The sequence below is a fragment of the Callithrix jacchus genome, chromosome 10 (genome assembly GCF_049354715.1).
Source record: "Callithrix jacchus isolate 240 chromosome 10, calJac240_pri, whole genome shotgun sequence".
Classification (NCBI taxonomy): Eukaryota; Metazoa; Chordata; class Mammalia; order Primates; family Cebidae; genus Callithrix; species Callithrix jacchus.
This window is the reverse complement of record NC_133511.1, coordinates 102,233,502-102,258,043: the sequence shown is the minus strand read 5'-3', so window position 1 is coordinate 102,258,043 and position 24,542 is coordinate 102,233,502. Positions and strand designations below refer to the sequence as shown.

Sequence of the window (24,542 nt, the reverse complement as noted above, 5' to 3'; positions counted from 1 at the left end):
TAAGGGTTTAGCATAGTAGCTGATCTACCTCAAGCACTCCTGAATGAGCAATTGTTGCTGTTATTATAACAATATTATCTTTTTTTTTTTTTTTTTGAGACAGAGTTTCTATCTTGTTCCCCAGGCTGGAGTGCAATGGCATGATCTCAGCTCACTGCAGCCTTGGCCTCCCATGTTCAGGCAAGTCTCCTGCCTCAGCCTCCCGAGTAGTTGTGATTACAGGCACGTACTACCACACTCAGCAAATTTTACATTTTTAGTAGAGACAGGGTTTCTCCATGTTGGTCAGGCTGGTCTCAAACTCCCAACCTCAGGTTATCTACCTGCCTTGGCCTCCCAAAGTGATGGCATTCCAGGCATGAGCTACTGCACCCAGCTTACAATATTATCTCTTGATCTTAGGAAAGGGAAGCTCTTCTTTAGTGATATCAGGCTGTCTCATGTGTACTCAAAATAAGGGTACACAGAGGGAGTAATGTGAAAGCACAAAGCTACATGTCCTGCAGCCTAATATCTTTGCTGAAATCTCACCTAGGAATGTATGCCTTCTTTTTTTTTTTTTTTTAATTGTACTTTAGGTTCTGGGTTACTTGTGTAGGTCATGCAGGATTGTCACATAGGTACACACTTAGCAATGTGGTTTGCTGCCTCCATCCCCCCGTCACTTACATCTGGCATTTCTCCCCATGTTATCCCTCCCCAACCTCCCCACCCCTCTACTGTCCCTCCCTTGGCTCCCCCCAACAGACCCAAGCGTGTGATGCTCCCCTCCCTGTGTCCACGTGTTCTCATTGTTCAACACCCACCTATATGTGAGAACATGCGGTGTTTGATTTTCCGTTCTTGTGTCAGTTTGCTAAGAATGACGGTTTCCAGATTCCTCCATGTCCCTACAAAGGACACAAACTCATCATTATGCCTTCTTTTTAAAACTAAAAGTAGAAATTTCTTTTTTAAAAATAGAAAGTGTGGGGATATGAGTTATTCACAGCTTAGAATGAAGTGGTTAGGAATGTTTGGTTCCTAACAGCTATTAAAATTAGTACAGAGAAAAGGGGGATTTAGATGAGGAAAGAAAGAGTTATGATGATTTGGTGGTGAGGTAAAGAGAGACACCAAAAGAAAACAACAGGAGTTCATGCTCATTCATCATCCCTCTCTCCAATCATTCAACCATGTATTATGTAGCATCTACTATGCACAATGTCTAAATGCCCACCAATAAACATAAAGAGATGCCACTCCTATATTCAAGGAGTCTGCAGGAGAGTGAGAGTAAATAAGCTTGGAATCAGTACAGTGCATATGTAAGGGCTATAACCTCTGAGTATTTGCATTGTTTTGGAATCATGGAATATGATGAGGGAAAGGTAGAAGGATAAGGATAAAGCCACTGAATGAGTCTTGGAAACAAAGCATCCTGTGAGCCATCTCTGTCATTTCTCATAGAGGTTAAACCGGAAGGGGCATATTTCAGGCTGAGGAACTGAAGGCATGAGAAAGCATGACCTATTGGAGACCTAGAGATAATTCTGTATGATTCAGGCATTGACAGTTAAGAAGCAAGGGGAAAGGTAGCAGGCCAAATAGAGAGGCAAAATTGGACTCACTGAATGGTTTGTAAGCAAAAAGGTGACACAGTCATATATTCGTTCTAGAAATAATACTGTAAAATATTTTGGATATTATTGACTAGAAAAGGTAAGGATTAAAGAAAAGGAGTCTAGTATACAGGCTGTTGAAGTATAGACCATCTGAACCAAGGCACTGGTAGGGGTAATGGAAGACAGGCTTAATTCAGGACCCAGATTTGATCGGATTTGTTGACCACTTGTTTTCAGGAGGCATATACAATGACACTGAGGTTACTGGTTTGGGTGACTGAGTGGATGATAGTGGCATTAAACTCAGAAAGATAAAAGGGACAATGCACTAGAGAGCAAATCTCACAAATGTGCAAAGTGCCAGCTTCCTAGAGAAAGGGAATTGGACATAACTCATTTTAAAGAATGCTGGGAATGAAATGACTATAACAATTGCAAATAATTATTTGTATTATTCTCATTTGACATACTAATAATTTGAAAGTCAACATCCTTCAACATTCCAGCTGCTTCCTCTAACTGAAGATTGACAGTTCAGCCCTGAAACGGCATCAGTACACAAACAAGAGTGCCATAAACTTTAATGAGCTTTAAAAAATAGCTAAATACATGTTCATCTCTCTCAACAGCTGGAACATTTCTTCCTGGGGTTGCTAAGTATTAATAATATGTTTCTGTGAGTAAATCCAGGGAAGTTGAACTGGTAAGAGACCTTGTTCAGGTTATCTCAGTGAATACTTCCTCCCCCGCTCCCCCCCCGCCCAACTGATCAGGATCTAAAGAGAAAAGTCAGAATATATTGCTGTCATATCCTACACATCCAAGGTACTCATAGCCAATGTAGTTAGAATGTCAATGAAAATACCCCTAAAAATCTTGGGGAGAATCTACAGGAAGTGATCAAAACACCTACACGCCATAAGGTAGAACTAAGCTGGGGTTCCAAGGTTCTGATATGACAAACCATCCAGGCTATATCCTCCAAAGATTTTCCACACATTTATCTGACCTCTATGTGGTTATTTAAGCAAAAGAATGAGCTAAGAAGCTGCCATTTACTGAAGACTTACTGTATACACAGATTTATGTTAAATTCCTTGCACCTAATATTTCAATCACCATAATCACCACCTCATGAAGGGAATATTATTATTTCTATTCCCCTTCTACAGATGAAGAAATCAAAGCTCCAAAAATAGAAGTGATTTCTTCAGAGTTTGATAGTAAGTGGCACAGCCAAGATTCAAGCAGAAATGTCTTTGTGGCCAAAACTAGTTCTACCGCCACACAGTAATGTCTTAATACCTTTATCATTTGTGGCCAAAACTAGTTCTACCGCCACACAGTAATGTCTTAATACCTTTATCATTCCAATCCCAATTTTTTAAAATGTCAGAAACACCCTAAAATATGTGCTAACTTTGCTCAGAAACTATAATAAATGTGATTCAGCTATCCTTTTGGGTTGAAATACCTGATCATTTATTAAGCTCACCCAGAGATGATCTATCAATGAACACATAATCCCATGTATAGATTTAGGCTTTGTTAGTTGAACAAGAAAGATAGATAAATATTATTACTTGAGACATACAACTCTCTAATATTAAATATTTCTATAATATTTCCTCTGGGCTTCTCTTGGCAGTGATGTATTTTTTTAGCATTCCTCCACTTTTTGCCACTTTATTCTGAATAGAACAATATTCTCAGTCGGTCAAAAGTGCCATTTCCTTTTATAGCCAAGGTTTTGCACAATGATACTAAACAATATAAATGATGCTTTATTTGATGACTGCTTTATGCTTTCTGCAGCCTCTAGTGGGACGAGACACTTGGGTTTTCCCTGTAAATTTTGCCAGCTCCCCAATCTGGTGCAGCTATCAAGTTCTCCCCTGGAAAATTTAAATCTCTGTTTAAAACATTAACTTCTTCTTCATTTAATTTTTTATTGCTAAAGGTTTACAGCTGACTTTATGGCCCTGGGATGATTAATTTTTAATGCCTTTCTTTCTTTATTCTTTGATCAACTTCCTCCATTTTCAATTTGAATGCGATTGTACCTTTTCTAAAAAGCATTTGTCACTTGCTGGTTTGCATATTTCAGGCAACCAGAGGTGGTTGATGTGGAGTGGAAGGCAGGCATTCCTGCAGAGAGTAACTGAAATATAGACAGTAACTCTGTGCCTTTCATGTGACTCCTGTTGATAGCAAACCCTCTCGCATCAGTAAATCTTCCAGCTCCAGGTCTTGGCAGGCAATGAATTCCCTGAGAGGGTTATCGTACTAAATCCTGTCATTGTCATGCATAAGGTATGGATTGAGTCGCATCTTTCAAACTACCGAACCATCATTAGGGAAAACAAATAGGTGAAACGTAGCTTAAAAACAATTTCTATCTGCTTCCACTCACCTACCAAAAAAAAAAAAAAAAAAAAACAAAGCCAAAAGAAAATAAGGATGTGTTTTGCAAGTCAAGAAGTCCCTAGCTTTTTATACTCATACAGCATACAGCCATTTAAAATGAAGTAGAATATTTAATGACATGGAAAAAATATTCATATAGAGTCAGCGAAAAAAAAAACAGGTTACAAAACAATGAGTACAGCATAATTAATTTTTAAAAGGTATGTGTTTGCATAAAAAGACTGAGATAATGTGTACTGGTTTTCTCTGAGGATGATAGAAATAAAGGTTTATTCTTACTCTTCTTTGCTTCTCTCTGCTGAGTTTTCTACATGATGATACATTGCTTTTGTAATTATAAAAATAACTCATTTAAAATAGAAATTTCTTACATTTAGGAAATAACTGAAAATAAGTAAATAACCAGAGACCATATTCTTGAGAGTCTAGAGGAAATGTGAGAGATGGTGAAAATTAATAGTAATATTATAAATGTTTGAAGGGATGGATACCCCATTCTCCATGATGTGCTTATTTCATATTGCATGCTTGCATCTTAACATGTTATTTACCCCACAAATATATATACCTACTATGTACCCACAAAAAAATTTTAAGAAAAAATATTTATCAATATATTAACGACACTCATAGGAGCAATATATTCCCAGCTTTCAAAGTATATAGTGTTATCCACATGTTACAAGAATGAAGGCAAAGGCTCCAAAACATTACATAAGTTGTCTAAGTTTGTATAGTTCATTGAGATCAAGGACGATAAATCCTGGACCCCTGTGACTTCAAAATGCTTGCCATTGTCACTGTGCTATACTTCCTTAATTGAAGTGTATTTCTATACACAATTGAGATACTACATTCATTCAAATTTTTTACTAGAGAAATAATAACTCTCAGATTCAATGCTATTAATAAATCAAAAGGATATTTCTAAATTATTTTTGTCCTTCCTTTTTTATGTTATTTATCTATTTTGAAATAGAGTCTCGCTCTGTCTACCAGGTTGGGATGCCATGGCATGATGTCAGCTCACTGCAACCTCTGCCTCATGAATTCAAGTGATTCTCCTGCCTCAGCCTCTTGAGTAGCTGAGATTACAGACACCCAGCAGCACACCCAGTTAATTTTTGTATTTTTAGTAGAGATGGGGTTTCACCATGATGGCCAGGCTGTCTCGAACTCCTGACCTCTGGTGATCCACCCACCTTGGCCTCTCAAAGTGCTGAATTACAAGCATGAGCCACCACACTTGGCTGTCCTTCCTTTTCTAAAAAAGTTATGTGCATGTGTAAATTAATATATTAATTCTTTTCATTATAATTAATGAGCATGTTACAGTTTACAATGCATTTTTTCATATCCACTAGTCTTCCCGTTTGATTTTTCACCATGTAACTCTAATATCATCAAAAATTATATTTACAATATTCAACAACTTGTGTAGAAAAATAATATGTAAAGAAAAAATTAAGACTTCTGTTCCTATTTTGTCTCTAGTATGTATATATATACTGTTTGCATATGTATACAAACAATATATATGTATATATTTTAAACTGGTTACCAGGTAATATAAGTTGAAACAAAAAAAAATTGTTCATTTAATAAAATAATTTCCACTAATATTATAGGTTTTATCTTCTGTTTGTTAAACTGCCAGTAACTGACATTTAGCCCCTGTCTGAGCCATAATTTGACAATCACAGTGAAACTCTTGTAAATTGATGATCACTTGTAGTCTGAAAATGTGAGCTTCTCTTGCCATCTGCAGTGTTGTTTTATGGTGCTGAATGCTCTCCTCAGCTCCTGTTGACGTAACAGCAATTACATAATAACGCCTAAATATTTTTACATCCAATGGCTCTATAATCAAATAAGTCCCAGAAATCATTTGTTGACATGGCAAAGATAATTAGATCAAATATAAACCTTCCAACACTGGAGACTCAGGGATATCTGCTTTGGAATCCTATGTTATTCTTGTTTTAAATAATTTCAGTTTCCCCATCTGTAGAATGGAGATTACGATGGTTATAACAGTATTTAAAGAAGTCACTATACATGGTGCCTGGCATAGAAGCCACATGTAAACATTAGCTCTCACTTTTATAAAAGTGAATATTGTTGATGCCTGTGATGAACGGGGGTTGTGTGGATTTTCAAAGATTTGTCTCATTAAACAGACAAATCTGCCCATTCTTCATAGCTCCATCCATTTCCACAGCCTCCCTCTACTTTCATAAGTAATCAAGGTGCAAAGAAGCCTGAAGCATCTTGCGGTTGTTGCGACATCCACCATTTCTGCTACGCACCTCATCTTCATTCTCCCTGTCTCTCTAAGCCTCGCTACAGATACTGCAGTTCCTGTGAGTAAAAACGCAAGAGTGACTCCAGAATTGAGCTGCATGGATCATGACTTTTCCTGGGATCTGGCACAGATGGCATTTGCTTGTCAGCGTGTCAGAGCCTTTGCAAGGGGTTCTAGTTAACCTAAGATCTGAGGTTGTTCTGATATAGATAAAATTCAGGAACAGAAGCCAGTGTACAGGAGCCAGGCAGCCTGGCTGGCAGGCACAAAGGCAGTTCCCCTGTGGTACCCTCCTACCTAGCTGAGCCTAAGGCTCAGAAGTGGATGAAAACAAGGTATAGAATTCTGTGGTCCCAGAAGGCATTTATGGAAATGCCATTGGATGGTTAATTTTAGATGTCAACTTGACTGGATTAAAAATACCTAGAAATTTGGTGAAGTATTATGTTCAGGTGCATGCGTGAGGGTGCTTCCCAAGGAGATTGGCATGTAAGTCTGAGTAGACTAAGTTGGGGGAACATCCACCCTCAGTGGGGCAGGGACAAACTCATCAGCAGAGGGTCTTGACAGAACAAAGAGAAAAGATTAATCTATCTCTCCCCCTCCCCATCTGTCTCTCTACTGGAGCTGAGATACATCTTTCTTCTCCTATGCTTGGACATAAGCTCTCCAGCCTTTGGACTTCAAGACTTATATCAGCAGGCCCCAGGTTCTCAGCCCTTCAGATTTGCGCTGAGTCATGCTAACTACTGGCATCCTGGTCTCCAGCTGGCAGAAAGCCTTCTGTGGACTTCTCAATCTCCATAATCACATGAGCCTATTCTCCTAATAAATCTCCACTCATTTATCTATACAGTCATCTCTGGGTATCCATAAAAGATTTGTTCCAGGACAATCTCCCCACACACACAGATAGAAAGTTCAAGTCCCTTATAGAAAATGGGTAGTATTTGCATATAACCTATGCAGATTCTTTCCTATACTTTGTATTATCTTTAGATTAATTGTAATACTTAATACAATGTAAATATTATGAAAATAGTTATTATAATGTATTCTTTTTTATTTGCAGCATTTTTTATTGTTTTTTCCCAAATGTTTTTTATCTGTGGTTGTTTGAATCCACAAATAAAAAGTCCATGAATACATGAATATGGAGGACCAACACTGTGTCTATCCTATCGGTTCTGTCTCTCTGAAGATCCCTGATTAGTACAGTCCCTAAGCCAAGACTTTGGGAACATCCAGAGTGGCTCAGGCACCAACCAAATAGATCACTGGAGCAGAGTTTGTTTAGAGGTGTCCTTTAGACAAACCCACTAATCATTAACCATTTAGATAACAGCATGCAGGCATATCCAGGAAATTCCAGGAATGCATGGGAAAGGCAGTCTGAATGGCAGAAACACTCAAGAGAGGCAGCAATTTATTTGCCAGCTAAGATGAAAGCACTTCATGTTCTATCTACCCTACCGTATGACTACTTTTGTGTGTACCAGCTGAAGCTAAGCATAATTCTCGAAACCCATGCCCTCCATCCACACAACTTTCCAATTGCATCCCTCCAACCACAGCTTCAAGACAGATTCCTACCACACAGACGTCCATGCAAGTGAACACCAGAAATCTGTTGGTAGCACAAAAATAAGATGCAGAGCTTAAAAATAAAAAGAGAAAGAAACAGAATCCAATCAGTATGTCAACCAAATTGCAAATGACTTTTAATGAGTCCCATGTAGTCAAGCAGACTTTCCTCAGTACCTTTTTGTGGTGGTGGTGGGTGGGGGGCAGGGGAAGGGGACACAAAGCAGAGAACTAAGAATAAGATAATTTCTGTACTTCACTAAACCCTTCTCCAATGAGATTTCCTACCCATTGAAGGCACATTTGCCAGTGTCTCCAAAGCCTCCTATTACCCAGTCTGGCTCTACAGACCACTAAGGCAGTGATTAGCTACACTCTGCCATTCTTCCAATCATCAACCATAAACCTGAGTACCTCCTATGCACCTGGCATTGTGGTAAGCAAAGCTGTAAGTGATCATAATCAGAGCAAAATAAAATAAATTTAAAATAGAAATGTATGCCATATGCCTTGGCAAAGAAGGAGACCGCTGCATGGAGAAGGTCTCTTTGCTGAGACTTCATTCAATAGAAAGACCCATTAGAATAGTGCTTTTGAGGGCTCTTGTACTAAATGCAAAGAAATCGGGTGTATTGTTTGGGGTTCCCCAGAGAAACAGAACTAATGAGACACATAGATATGTAATTTATTATAAGGAATTGGCTCTCATGATTATGGAGGCTGAGAAGTTCCATTATCTGAAGACCCAGGGAGCCAGTAGTACAGTTTTGAGAACCAGAGTTTATGATGTAAATTCCAGTTAAAGAAGATTGATGTTTCAGTTCAAGTAGTCAGGCAGAGAGGATAAATTCTCCCTTCCTCCACATTTTTGCTCTACTCAGGCCCTCAATGGATTGGATGATGTCCACCTACACTGAGGAGGGCCATTGGCTTTCCTCAGCCCACTGGTTAAATTCTAATCTCACCTGAAAACACTTTCACAAACATACTGAGAAATAATATTTAATCTGGGCACCCCAAGTCCCAGTCAAGTTGACACATAAAATTAACCATCATACCTGGCATTAAAGTATTTACAACCAAGTCACAATATCAGTGTAATAGATAACTTATTTGAAGGAAGCAACTGAGTTGCCTTTGAACAACAGAGAATGCATACATTTTAAGTAGTTCTTTTTTTTTTTTTTTTGAGACAGAGTGTTACTCTTGTCACCTAGGCTGGAGTGCAATGGTGCAATCTTGGCTCACTGCAAACTCTGCCTCCCACTGCAAGCGATTCTCCTGCCTCAGCCTCCCGAGTAGCTGGGATTACAGGTGCCCTCTACCATGCCTGGCTTATTCTTGTATTTTTAGTAGAGACGGGGTTTCACCATGTTGGCCAGGCTGGACTCAAACTCCTGACCTCAAGTGATTCATCCACCTCGGCCTTCCAGAGTGCTGGGATTATAGACATGATCCACAACTCCCAGCCTAAGTAGGTCTTTTAATGTTCCCCTGGCTTCAGCCTTGCTCCTTTGCAATCTAGCAGAAGTTGCCATCTTTCTAAAGGATGGATACAATGTCACTTTGCTGAAATGTCTCCTCCAAGTGCCAGAGCTCATCAAAAGCCCATGTGCAGCTTACAAAGCTCTCTGCTAGTACTAGCCATGTGTGCCGATAAACCTGCAGCTCACCTCCAGCTTCATCACCCTCCACACTCACATTCCAGCCACCCTGAGTTTCCCCAGAACAATAAGATTCCTTCCATTGAACAAAGTATTCTCACTGCCTGGATGCTCTTCTTGCACGCCTTCACATTTTTCCACATCTTGAAAGCTGAGTCTAACTTAAAGACCCAGGTTAAATGTGGCCTCCTTGGGGAACCTTTGCCAGGCCCAAGGCAGAGGTAACCCTCCATGTTCTATCATGTGGTTTCTTCACTCAGTTATAACTCTTAGGATGCTGGCTCTTCCGTGAGGACAGTAATATATTTTCATTTCTGAATGCCCAGTCCCTAACACAAGGGTCCAAACTTTTTTCTGCAAAAGGCCAAATAGTAAATATTTTAGGCTTTGCAGGTCACACACGGGCATCGGAAAAACTACTTATCTCTTGCCACTGCGGTGTAAAAGGAGCTATATACAATAATAAAGGAATAGGCATGGCTGTGTTCCAATAAAACAGTATTTAGTTTGCCCACCCCTGGGCCCTAACAGAACTTCGGGCACACAGTAGATGTAGGTGAGTGACCAGCAAAGCAGGACTCCTTTGTCCTTTCTTTTAAAGGGAGGATGGAGTGCAGCTCTGTTGATGGATAGCATTTCACCTTTCCCCGATACTAACTGAAATGTAAAGCCTTAAGTTTGCAAGAAGGGATTGAAATGTGCATAAGAGCAGAAAGGTTCTCTGAGAGGTAGTATCAAGATTGATCTCTTCCCTCTAAGATACAAAGGTATTCAAACATCAAAACATGTGGGGGAAGACCTAGTGTATCCCTGATTGAGCCCTATTAGCAGGAAATATTTTTATCTGAAGAGACTTGTTAGCTTACAATAAATCTGTGCCAAGACATTGTTTTTGGATTTGCCAAAAAGCTAACCTCAGACCAACTCCAAACCACATATTTGAGCAACATATGTACTTGTAACTCTCAGACAATGTGTTGAGCTCATTGAAAAGTCTGGCTAGAGAAACTGTTCTCCTGAGTCAACACTGGCATTAGGCACCTGTACCTAAGTAGTACTCAGGACAGACTTTTCTTCTAATCCTTTTCACATGATGCCACAAGTCAGTCTTCCCTCAACCCCTGTGGACTGGCCCAGGCAGGAGTCAGCCTTTCCATGGAACACTAGGCAGAAGTTGCATACACAGTGGAGAACAGCCCTGTGGTCAGAAAGACTAAAACCGGATTGTCCATCTGAACTAAGTTAGGGTCCTAAGATCCTTTTACTTATGAGAAGAGAATTCTCAGAGGAAAAACTGCATTTCCTGCTACTATAACCAGATAGGATACTGAATATCGCATATTGAGGCATCCCTGTCAGATGACATCTATTTGCCCTAACAAACTAATAATGCAGGCTGGGCACAGTGGCTCATGCCTGTAATCCCAGCACTTTGGGAGGCCGAGGCAGGTGGATCACCTGAGGTCAGGAGTTCGAGACCAGCCTGACCAGCATAGTGAAACCCCATCTCTACTAAAAATACAAAAATTAGCCAGGCATAATGGTGTGCGCCTGTAATCTCAGCTACTTGGGTAGCTGAGGCAGGAAAATCACTTGAACCTGGGAGGCGGAGGTTGCAGTGAGCCAAGATTGTGCCATTTCACTCCAGCCTGGGCAACAGAGCAAGACTCCATCTCAAAAACAAAACAAAAACAACAACAAAACCAGTAATGCAGCCCCTCCCATTACACAGTTATCTACAAGAAACATGTCTGGAACAGAATTCCAAATCTCTGGCTTCAAAATGATCTAAATCAAACATCCCTGAGTACTTCCTCTGGCATGACTTCCTACATATGCCTTGCATGATTTTGTGCCCCATGATGTGCAACACACAGCAAGCTAGTTGCATGAGACTTGACATAACTAAAAACCTTTAAAAATTGTTTTTGCTTTTGATGAGTACAAGTTCCCAGCCCAGACACCCCTGCAATCCAAACATCGCCACAGTCATGCTTTTGGCATAGCAGTCAATAGCTTTCCCAAAAGCTGTCAAGATCAAGGAAGTGACCATGTTACATTTCATCACAGTGCATCTCTCAGGTATAACCCCATTGTTTTTCTCAGTGGCCACTAAATCTGTCAGTCAGTTTTCACAGACTTCTCTGAGTCACTCACTGCCCCAGCCTCCAACAATAGGAAATAACTTCACCAAGCTCTTTTAAATAAAATTATATAAATATTAAAAAGGCTGACAGGCTGATCAGAATAGACATTTGATATTATGAGATTTGTAAATCAATTTATGAACTGTGTGATATATAGGTAGAGGAATCAAGAGGCAATAACCATTTTATGGGAGAAGATCATAAACCTGTCAACTGTTTTATCCCTGTGTGCATAAGAGACTGCTCTGGTGCCAAAAAAGGATGCTGTCGCAGAACTCGTACAACAAAGCTAATGCAGTTCTAATTTTACTATTAGTACTGTCTTTTTAATAGCCCCTCTCCGAAAAAGGATTTTATTTCTTTTGACATTTCCAATATGGTTGTTTACACAGCTAAGTAGAAGTAACTTCCTCTTGGCAGGCCAGCAAAGATTCGTGCCACCATTTTGACACTCGTTTTGCATCCCGGAATTCCTAAAATCAGCATTCCCAGAGGCCTCAGCATATGTTTTTAATCACTGGTCTCGGAGTCCCTCTCAGATGCTGTTTGGTGTTTAAACACTCTTCTACTTTTCCAGAAAGTCCTATGAAATGCCATTCTATGACACAGCAGAGGAGCTCCTGAGACCCCATTGAAACATACAGGACAAATGTTTCACTACACAAAGGGCGCTGGCTTGACAAGAGTCTCTGCTGCCTTCCAAATCATGCTTTAGGGACAGAATGCTACCGGCTTTCAGCAATATTTCCTATTTATTTTGGTGTTTCCCTATCTGTCAGACTAAGTATATATATGAGCCTCAGACACTCGGATTTCCTGTTTGACCTTGGGCAAGTCACTGCTCTACTTGGATGGAGGATCTATCTAAGCAACAGGGATACTGATACCTGCCATTCCACCTCACAGAATGTAGTATCAAATGAGAAAATAGATCTAAATGCACTTTACTTACAAGTAAAGCAGATTAATATAGTAGAATGTAGGCTCTGAAGCCAAACAACTCAGGTAAGAATCCGGAATCCCTTTTGTACAACCAGAAATATTCACTTTCTCTCTCTGAGCCCGTTTCTTCACTCATTCAAGATGAAAATTATAATTTTCCCATAGGATTCCTGCAAGCAAATGAGCTGCTTGGGTATAGTAGGTACATAATACGTGATTTCATAATCAGAATACATTTATTATTCTTCTCCTGCCTATAGGCATTTGCCCTAGCCCTTCACATCACACATCCACCAAAATGAAACTCAAGTCCAAACCAGTGATCAAACAAAGGTTTCATGCAATATCTTTCATGCACAACACACATGTCTCAAAGTATTCTCCCAGAGCAATGGATCCACCATCCTATATAGAGGGTGCTTCATAAAGGGAGGTAGCACTGAACTAAACACTCTTTCTTTTGAAGAAGGCCAGAGCATCAGTCATATCAAACCAAATGGACAGAGAGAAACAGGGTTTACCATTTCCTTTGGAGGTGTCAAATAGAACTGAAGGGCTGCAAATGGCACCACTTAAGGCCTCTTCAAAGTTTCCAAAGTACTAGCCATATTATACCACCATCTGAAATAGAAAGCGTCTTATTCAGGAAACCTACTGTTAACTAGATAACAAAATAGAATGTCTAATTCATCTTTGAACTCAGTTATACTCATGGCTATTTTGATATAGCTGTTTTAAGCCAGTTTCCCTAACACATTCATAATGAATTTTGACAGGGAGTTCACAGCAACATGGCAAAGTCAGCGTACCATTTAATGGCATGAGATGCTATTTACTCAGTAGCTGGCATCTGCATGTGCTGGAAGTCTACTTCAATGTCACTCTGAGAAAGGACTATTGTGATCCCATTTGCAGATGGATAATTTGATAGCAACTAATTAGTTACAGTTACCTAATAAATTTAAGTATAAATTAAAAGATTGTATTAGATAATCTATAATGTAACTTCTAAAAGCATTATTTTAATTTTCTGATTTCTCCCAAGTCATAACTGCAAAAAATACTAGATACAAATCTGAGTGGGTAAAAACCACAGAAATACAAATTAGACTGGTACAATCCCATAGAAACTTCCTATGATGATGAGATTTTCTATAATTCGCTGTCCAACACAGTGGCCATTAGCCACCTGTGATTAGTGAGAACTTGGAATGTGGCAAAACTATAAAACTGAACTTTAAATTTCATTTTATGTTAATTAATGTAAATTTTTATTTAAATAGACATACACTCCTATTGGCTATAGTACTGAACAGCACAGGCATAGGCAAAAATGTGGCTTTCCATTGTAAGTGTGTCAGAGGAATATCAGATAAGGAGGAAGCAGAAACTGGAATTCCTAGAATGTAAGGAACTTCTCTTTTATCTTTTTTTTCTTTTTTTTTGAGACAGAGTCTCACACTGTCACCTGGGCTGGAGTGCAGTGGCGCAATCTCAGCTCACTGCAACCTCTGACTCCTGGGTTCAAGCAATTCTCCTCCGTCAGCCTCCCAAGTAGCTGGGATTATAGGTGCCCACCACCATACCCAGCCAATTTTTTGTATTTTTAGTAGAGACGGGATTTCACCATGTTGGCCAGGCTGGTCTCAAACCCCTGACCTCATGCTTCACCTGCCTCGGCCTCCCAAAGTGCTGGTGTTACAGGTGTGAGCCACCATGCCCAGCCAGAAACTGCTCTTTTATATTCTGGATATAGTTCAAAATTTCCATGATAGATGATCTAGACCAGGTGGACAGATTATCACTTTATCCCTTTCAGATAAGACTACCTTTTTATTCCCAACTAGGAAACTTCTTACAATAGCCTCTTGAGTAAGAGTTCCCTACATAGAGAGTTACCATTAAATTTACCATTCAAAATGTGACACTTTTGATAGTAAGAGTGGTCATTATTAATAATTATGCTGGGAAAAGAGACACATACCAGGCCCATCCCAGGCAAACCTGGACATACAGTCACCTAAATTCAGGAGATTCTACAAGTGCACATTATCTGGCACGCAGGACCATAGAAGGCTAAGGTCCATGCTTACAATATCAGGCTATGCTGTACAAAGTATTTTACAGATTGCAGCCCGCAAACCTACTACAGAGTCACCTGGGGTGCCTCTTAAAAATGCAGGCTCTTGTGTTCTACCTTAGATCGAATAATCAGACTCTTTAGAGGTAGGGCTTAAAAATCTGAATTACCAGGTAACTGTTATACACAAACCACAATATAGACAAAGACAGTATGTGAAAATTCTATCCCATGAAGCAAAACTCAACACCGTCAATAGATAATGGGATAGGGACATTATTGTTTCTAAATTGTATTAATGATGCCATCTGTGAACTGTCTTTGCCAAGTACCATTCTTAGACTATGTGTAAGCTTGTTCATGCTCAAAAATGTTCTTCTAAGCAAAGGAGGAAGTAACAAAAAAGAAAAACAAACTCTTCCCACTGATTCATTATGTCTACAGATTCTTCTCATGTCTGCCTTCTGAGACAGATTACCATGGGTGTGCAGCAAAACCAAAACTGATTTATTCTTCCCAGTCTATCCAAGGGTGGGGTATAGACAGAAAGACTAAAACAAGAAAACCAATAACTCAAATAGAGGTCAGTGCTACGAAGAAATTTAAACATCCTGATGGGACACTAGAATGTAAAGCACATAAAGGCAGGAATTTCTGTTTGTCTTGTCTGTTGAGTTATTCACAGTGTCTGAAACACAGAAGGCATCCAATAAATACTTGTTGTATAAACAGACATAATGGAGGGATAGTTTAGTTTAGATAGAACAAACAGGCAGTAACCTCTTAACTAAGAACTGTTTCCATTAAGAAAGGTCTTCCACGTTAGAAAGACCCTAGCAAAGAACATTTTGGCAGAAAAAAATAGAAGATACAAAGGCCTTGGGGTTAAAACAAGCTTCTCCTATTCCATGAACAAAGTCCTGTGGTTCAGCCTGGTGACCCAGGGGAGAGTGGGACTAGATGACATCAGTGAGATAGCCTGGCACCAGATCACGTAGGATCTTTTGGGAAGCCAGTGGTTTTAGAGCAGGGTGGTCAGATGATCCAGTTTATGATTTGCAAGTTTACTTTAACTGCCTTGTGTAATCTGTGGGAGCACACAAGTGGAAGTAGAAACGCCACCTAAAAGGTTACTACAGGACAGCGGATAAGAGATAATGGAGACACAGACTAGGGTGGCAGGCAGAAGAGATGGAGAAAGTGGGAGAATAATAGACATATTTTCAGAGGTAGAAATGGTAATAGCCACTGATGGTTTGGAAGTGGATAATAAGGCAAATAGAGAATTATAGATACATGAGATCCAGGTTTCCAGTTTGAACAGTGAATATTTTCCATACCACATTTCAATGAGTTCCGGTTTTCATGTGTTCATGTGCTCTGAGGGCATGTCTGCAAACATGCCTGGGCTAAAGGTGCCTCTCTCAACCTCACCTTTCAGAAAAAGAAACGACTGAAACTTCATCCTGAGTATGAAAGGTCCCTACTGTCAGAATCATAAAGACACTTGCCAGATGGAAATGGCAGTTTTAGTCTCCTTGTCGTTTTAGCTGAGAGGCCTCTCATTTCTCTTAATAGAAGAATTATGGCAACAAGGTCCAACAAACGTCACCCATGGGATGTTCTCCCTCCTTAACCACCTTAGAGAAATAGAATTTTGATTTTTAAAGTGCCAGTTGCTAGATGAGTACCAGAAAGTTGCTAGTATGAGGCTGGCTCTGAACAGAATCCACAGAACAGGGATTTGGGACTGGTCTAGATGGGACCCAGGAGGTAGCACTGAGATCATGTGGAAAGTGCCCAAAGCCATGTTCAAGACTGGAAATCAAGACTCTGTAGCTAAAGAAATGTCCAAAATTAAAGGATTCTAAAACATGAGGTGTAATCTCCAAGGTGACCTAATGGACTTTATTAGATGGCTTAAATATTTGCTGGAAACTCCCAGCTTTTAGCTCATGCCTCAGAGTCATTCAGATCACCTGACTGACCATCACTTCAGCAATGAAAAGAATGAGAAGAGGATCAAAGTGTTTTCTATCAACACCAAATTAATTATAGAAAACTGCCTCTGTTTTTATATTGCTTATTTCATCACATAATAGTGTTTAAAGCTACATCTCTCCCAACAGAAATGAACAAAATTGGATGCTGCCAATATGTCACCTTTGTGTATGAAAGGGACTCAGCCGATATTTGAAGGATGTTTCTACTTATTCCCTATTGTCATAGCATGAGATTAAAGAGGAGAGAAAGTATGGCTTGTGATTGTTACAGCCATGACAAGAAAGGCCTTCAGTCACATCTTATTAATTTACTGTGGAACAGAATGTCACATTGACATTTCAAATTATCCTGTTGCTTTGTTCACAGGATTATATTGAGCTTAAACTCACTGAGTTTCTAGCTTGGCTATTTATGTGAACTACAACTCTAATTTTCTGATGTCTTGACCTGCACACAAGACCTAATTTTACTATTTATAAAAATGATTAACTTTGGGGGCAAATAGATGTAGGCTCAAATACTCCTTGCTCCGCTTCCTAACTGGATCTTCTTGGGCAAGTGATTTATCTTCTCCATACCTTGGTTTCCTCATTTGTGTTAAGAAAAGTAATGTCTACCTTATGTATTTTTAATGAGGATCAAATGAGATAATATATGAAAAGCATTGAAAACTATCAAAAAGACAACTAGTAATAAAATAGTATCAACAATGACACCAGCCAACATTTCAGCACTTCCTAGTTGCCAGGCTTTTACCCAAATAGTTTAAAATATTTGCTAACTTACCACAGCAACTCCTAAATTAGATACTATAATTATTTTCTCCATTTTACAGATGAGGAAATGGAGTGCACAAAGATTAAATTATTTGCCAGGAGTGCAGCGCAGGCAATGTGGCTTCAGAGTCCGCGCTTACCTACTCTGTTATTTGGCATCCATCTGGATTTCTTGACATAGGCATCCTTCCCAAATTTGGATCTCCATCCCAGGCATCACCCTGAAATCCAAGCTCACATATCCTAATGCTTCCTCATCATTTACCCCTCAATATCTAACAGACTTTCAAATTTTACAGGTCCAAACTCAATACAGTGTTAAATGAGTCCTTCATCCTCTCTCGGAAACTCACACTGACCACTGTCTTCCCATCTCTGCTTACGTCAGTTCCATCCTTCCAGAAGCTGTTAGTCAATCATTCTTCATGCCTCACTTTCCCTCAAACTATATACCTACTCAATTAGAAGTGCTGGTCCTACATTTGAAGGACGTATTACCTTCAAAATACATCCAGAAACCAACCACTTTTCACTATGTCCTCGATATCACCCTCGCCCAAGTCACCATCTATTGCAGGATCCCTGTGATTACCTCCTGATAAGTCCCTCCAAATCCTACCTCAACCCTGTCATTCAATATTAAACTTCTCGATATCCTCCAATGTCTGTTAATTCCAGCCAGAGTAAAAGTCAAAACTTATACAATGTCCTACAGGGCCTTAATGATTTTATCCCTGCTATCATCTGTGATGTAGCCTCCTATTCCATTCCCCTTCACTTACTCTGGTCCAGCCATGATGGCACCTGCTCTTTATGAAACACACCTGGAATACTGCTACCTCAGGGCCTTTACACTTACTGTTTCCGCTTTCTTGAATGCTGTCCTGCCAGATATTGACATGGTACCCTCCTTTGCTTCCTTGTCTCTACTCAGTGAGGCCAGCCTCCTCTGATTCTATCCCCTCCCTTGCTTTATTTTTCTCCATCACTTTTATCACTACATCACATACCATGTATTTTGCTTGTTCTGTTTACTGTCTGTCTTCTCCACTAAAATGTAAGCTCCACAGGGGCAGGGACTTTTGTCTACTTTGCTCATTGCTTTGTCCCCCATGCCCCTCTGTCTATCTATAGGCAAAGTTCACTATACATTTGATGAATAAATGAATGAGCAGTTCCCCCACCCACTGAGAGCTGAAGGACGTAAGGTAACATCCTACATATAAAACAATGAGCACCATAATGTTCTCCTTTTCCACAGTCTCCCTTAAAAGTTTATCTCTTTTGTCATGTCCGATTTTAAAGACCTATTTCTCTGGATTAAGCCTTATTAATCTAGAAATACTCTTGAGAAAAAGGATAATAACAAGCTATCATCAGTCAATAGTATTTTGGAATAAATTGGATTTGGAATCTTCTTCACCTTGTAAATTACCTGAGAGCAAGTTCACATAGAAGTGAAAAAGAAGATGACTAGGGAAGATAGAAGTTCTAAGGGACTGACCTGATGTCAATGACCTGATGTTGCAAGTGTGGGGAGTGGTGGAGGAAGGAAGTGTAAGCACCAGCGGAGGAAAGGAGGAGACTGGAAAGAGAAAGGAATCTCTTGTCTACAGATTTGCCTTGGGCTGGTCCAGAATCTTCAGAAAGAAATCTATTTATTTATTTTTTGAGACAGAGTCTTGCTCTGTCACCAGGTGCCAGGCTGGAGTGCAGTGGCACGATCTCGGCTCACTGCAATCTCCGCCTCCTGGGTTCAAGCAATTCTCTTGCCTCAGCCTCCCGAGTAGCTGGGACTACAGGCACGCACCACCACACCCAGCTAATTTTTGTAGTTTTTAGTAGAGACAGGGTTTCACCATGTTGACCAGGATGGTCTTGATCTCTTGACCTCATGATCCACCCACCTTAGCCTCCCAAAGTGCTAAAATTACAGGCATGAGCCGCCGTGCCTGGCCCAGAAAGAAATCTTAAGCTGCTAGTGCCTCCTCTCATGCCTACGTGATCGCCCTGGCTTTTCCTTTTTCTTTACTGTTTTACTTAGCTGCAGGTCACAAGACTTGATGTTCTCTCCTTTTCCTTGCCAGGCTACCTCACCTCTCAGTGTTTCTCCACCACCAACAATTGGCAATGATGCAGAAGAACATGACCTGACTCCCATGACACCAGCCTCTGTGAGTTCAGTCCCTTTGCCAGCCTAGCATAGGACACATGTTCTTAAGCTCACTACATATTAGAATCACTTAAAGAGTATACACAAACACACACACACACACACGCACATGCGCACGCACACACACACATATGGAGAGAGAGAGAGACAGAGATGGAGAAATTCTTTCTTTACTTATTCAGGGGAAAGATCAAGGAATTGGTAAATTTCCCAAGTGATATGAAGATGTTGCCAGGGTTGAGAACAACCAGGCTGGAGCAAGCCAAAGCCACACAGAGAAAAACTGGGCTCAATCAAGGCCTGGTTCCAGCTCTCACTAGATATGACGATAGCAAAGTCACTTGGTTTTTCTGAATAGGAATAACTGCTTACTTCTTTGAGTTATTGTAGGAATTGAATGAAGTTTTGTGAACGTGTTTTATAAAGAGCAATATTACCGTTGGGTGAAGAGGAAAATGTTGGAGAACACTTGAATAAACAAAACATAGAGCAACTCAGGAAATTCCAATTAAACAGCTATTTTCCTACCTAACAGCTATGACTACACAGGGAAAAGGTCTCCACGCTGGGACATAGGATGCAGAACCGTGCAAGTGGGCTGTCAATACTTGTGGTATCAACAATATTGACTTTTTAAAATTACCAAAGTATATACCTTTACTACACAAAACATAAATAATACTGTAAAGAAAAATAGAAAGAAATTAAAATTACCCATAATAGAACCATCTAGGAATCACCATTATTGATATTTTCTCAAACTTTAATGCATAACACAAATATGTAAGATAAAAGTCACACCAGACATATTGTTCTATGATCTCCTTTGTTCACTTGATATAATAGAAACATCTTTGAATATCAATGAATACGGTTCTTTACATCATTGTCCTAATGGGTGCATGGTAGCCATATCCTGAGGATTTACCACTTAGGCTATTTCCAGTTTTCCCTGTCTTACAAAGAATGCTGCAGTACATTCTGGCACACATATCAATGTTCACTCGTTCTACTGCTTTTCTAGAATAAATTCCAAGTAGCAAAGTCGCTTAAACAGAAGGTAAGAAAAACAAATACAATTATTTATTTTTATTACAAAAGTACTGGATTTTTTAAAATTCAAACAATATCTGTCACCTGCTAATTAAAATCTACATTTTTGTGGCCGGGCGCAATGTACATTCTTGTGGCCAGGCACAATGGATTACACTTGTAATCCCAGTACTTTGTGAGGCTGAGGTGGGTGGATCACTTGAGCCTGAGAGTTCAAGAACAGCCTGGGGAAATATGGCAAAACCCAGTCTCCAGTAAAAATACAAAAAAATTAGCCAGGCGTTGTGACACACACCTGTATTTCCAGCTGCTCTGGAGGCCGAGGCATGAGAACCACTTGAAGCTAGGATGCAGAGGTTGCAGTGAGCTGAGATTATGCCAATGCACTCCAGCTTCAGCAACAGACCAATACTCTGTCTCAAAATATATATATTTATTTATTTATTTTCTCCTCTACCTGGGCATAGGGCCTAAAATTCTCCAGCCTCTTTTGAGGTTGGTTGAGGCCATGGGAGTAAGTTTTAACAAATCGGATGTGAGCAAACGTGGTGGAAGCCATGTGTCAGCCTGTTCTACTAAAACCTCTCATGCAATTCTTTTTAGTGTCACTGACCTCCTTTGTTGTTGGACGACAACGCCAAGGATCAAGGATCAAGGATCATTTTGAAGTCTCTATGTTGAAGACTGCAGAGATTCCATCAGCCTGGATTCCTGAATGACCATGACAAGCATAGCCCATTCCGTGCTAAACTGGAGCAAGCCTAGATTATTTACCCAAGGAAGAAAAAAGATTCTATTGTGTTTGTATATAACACAACAAATAACTTAAGAGTTTTTTATTTATAAACATTTATGGAGCACAAATGCTATTTTGTTATATGCACAGATTGGATAGTGGTCAGGTCAAGGATTTTAGGGAATTTATCACCCAAATCATGTACATTGTACTCATTAGGTAATTTCTCATCATCCATCCCCCTCTCACCCTTCTGAGACTCCATTGTGTATCACCCCACTCTCTATGTCTATGTGTATACATTTTTTAGTACCCAATTATGAGAAAATGCAATATTTAACTCTGTGTCTGGCTTGTTTCACTTAAGATAAGGACCTTCAGTTCCATCCACGTTGCTTCAAAAGACATGACTCCATTCTGATATGGCTCTGATGACTGCAGGAACACCGGGGTTCTCGGTCTCATACCAGTAGCATTAACACGGACACATGTGAAGTGGTTTTTAGGAGCAAAAAGTTTAAGAGACAAGAAAGAAAGAAGGAAGAAAACAGCTCCCCCACACAGAGACAGAGGGAGCAGATATTCAAACAAAGAGAAAACCTGTGTGTGGTGGAAAAGCAGCTGCTTACATCAGGATTCTGGAGGAGTTGGTGTCTGGTTTCCATAAGACCCAGAGGATTGGTTTGACCAGGTGTGTCATTCACGTAGGTCCTGAGAAAATGGCCCCTCCCACCCCGGCCTTTTGCAAATGCAGGGTGCCATGATGTTCTACATACACGGGAATATGTGGGGGTGCCCATGTTGCCAGGCACATGTGGGGGCAAGGGCAAGAACAAGACAGCGGGAATCACCATGTTTCTGTGGACCCAGTTTCTAATGGCTTTCATTTGCATATCAAAGCTTGTCTTCCCAGCTCTAAGAGCTGGGGCTTTCCTGCTAGACAAGAAACATTTCTGGAGCTGCTTTAAAAGAAACATAACCTTCCCAAGGGCCCCTTTTCCTCTCTATTTGCCTAAAATAATTTCTTACTGTTATAACAGTTCCTTTTTATGGCTGAATAGTATTCCATTATACACATATATATATACATATATGCCCCCATTTTCTTTATCCAATATTTGTTGATAGACTTAGGGTTTTGTTGCCTTTTTTTGTCATAGAAATTCACTCTCTTTAGTTATACAGAAATATATATCTTCAAGTGGCATACTGCCATAGCAAAATTCTAACATATGGGGCAATGGTTTGGTGGTCAAGTAGCATGGCATGGGGAAACTTAATGGTGGCTCAACAGTTGGGGATCCATCATATATGGTGAGAAATAATTTAGTAAAAGCTGTCTTGGAAGGCAGGCCAGGTGCCTCCCAGGCTTGTAGCAATGGAGGAAGTGACCAGAAAAGGGATATTAGGAGAATGTGTTGACCATTACTTGTTGCATTTAGGAAGGATTTACAAGAAATAAATGAGCTTGAGAAATAATTCGTTAATTTGCAAGCAGAAAGGAAAGAAAATGGAGAGTGTCCAGAAAATCAGCCTTTGCAGAACTGAAAAATTTAACCACTACTGAACAACAAATCATAGGAAATGAGACTGAAAATACGCCTTGAAGCCTCCATCAATTTCTGTTAGTTAAACAGAGGTATTTAACAGTATGGCAAGTATCATATTAAATATATCTCCTTTCCACCTAAGCTTGTAATTTCTTTTTTTTTTAATTGCATTTTAGGTTTTGGGGTACATGTGCAGAACATGCAAGACATTTGCATAGGTACACACATGGCAGTGTGTTTTGTTGCCTTCCTACCCTTCATCCACATTTGGCATTTCTCCCCAGGCTATCCCTCCCCAGCCCCACCTCCGCTGGCCCTCCCCTCTTCCCCCCAATAGACCCCAGTGTTTGGTACTCCCTTCCCTGTGTCCATGTGTTCTCATTGTTCATCACCCGCCTATGAGTGAGAATATGCGGTATTTCATTTTCTGTTCTTGTGTCAGTTTGCTGAGAATGATGTTCCCCAGCAATCCCATTACTGGGTATATATCCAAAGGACTATAAGTTGTTCTACTAAGCTTGTAATTTCAAATGGCTGACAGAGAGCCACCATTAAGCTGAGGGAGAGAGGCACTGGGTTGAGAAATGAGGAAAGAGATAAGGTTCAAGCATTATGTCTTAGGAAAGAACTTAGGTCTAGTTACACGCACATGGAACTCAATGAATGTAAATAGATTACAAGGCAACTAAATATTTGAGGAACTGATATTGCCAAATAATCCTGTGCCTAAACTAGAAAAGCTTTAACTACTCAAATCCTTAAAGAATTCTTAGGCAGGCCCTGTTACTGGCATAGCAGAAGGCAATATGAGAGTACTGTACGGCCCCTGAAGATGGTACATTCCTGGTTCTCAATTCACACAAGGTCATGGAGGATAACGGAGAAGGAAGATACACCTAGAGCAGGGAACCAGGGTCATTCAATAGATGAGGGAGCTCCTCTAAGATGGCAGAATCAGGATTTATTTCAGGAACGTTCCCTACCACCAGGAAAAGGGGACTTCACAAAGCTTGCCCAGTAGGGTTCCATTATTGCCATGAACCAGTGACTCTTCTCATTCCTCAATGGGAGTTTTTACTGTAGTTCACCATCGTGTGTGCACGTGTGTGTGTTGACAGTGGAGGGACAAAAGGGGAGAGAGATTGCATCTTTTGAATATGCAGGTCACCAAACTACTAGGAATCATATCTGGAGAAGACTGCATCACTCAGGGACCCTTGCCTTTGAATTTTCTATGGAGTTTAGATGAAACTTTGTGTTATCTTCCTTAATAAAGAAAGCAAGTGTGTTTTCTATGTAGATAGAAGGGAGCACTGGATATTTGGTGACTACAAAACCTGACTCTGGTAGAAACTTCCTGACTCTTAGAAACAACAAAATAATTATACATTTGGGGCTAACCAAATCTTTGTTCTCCTCTTCTTTTTGGGAATACAGCTACATTCTGTTTCCCTGTCTCTCTTGCAATTAGAGGTTGTCATGTGACTGAGTTCTAGC

The 24,542-nt window shown here is 40.0% G+C and overlaps 1 long non-coding RNA gene across 1 annotated transcript; it reads right to left on the bottom strand.

Moving 5' to 3' along the window:
• Positions 1 to 767: 767 nt before the first annotated feature.
• Positions 768 to 23,311, bottom strand: LOC118145486 (uncharacterized). The gene is made up of 3 exons (XR_004730619.3): positions 21,373 to 23,311; positions 13,195 to 13,294; positions 768 to 890 (listed from the first exon to the last, which is right to left on the bottom strand). It is a non-coding gene; the product is annotated as an uncharacterized LOC118145486 (long non-coding RNA).
• Positions 23,312 to 24,542: the final 1,231 nt, after the last annotated feature.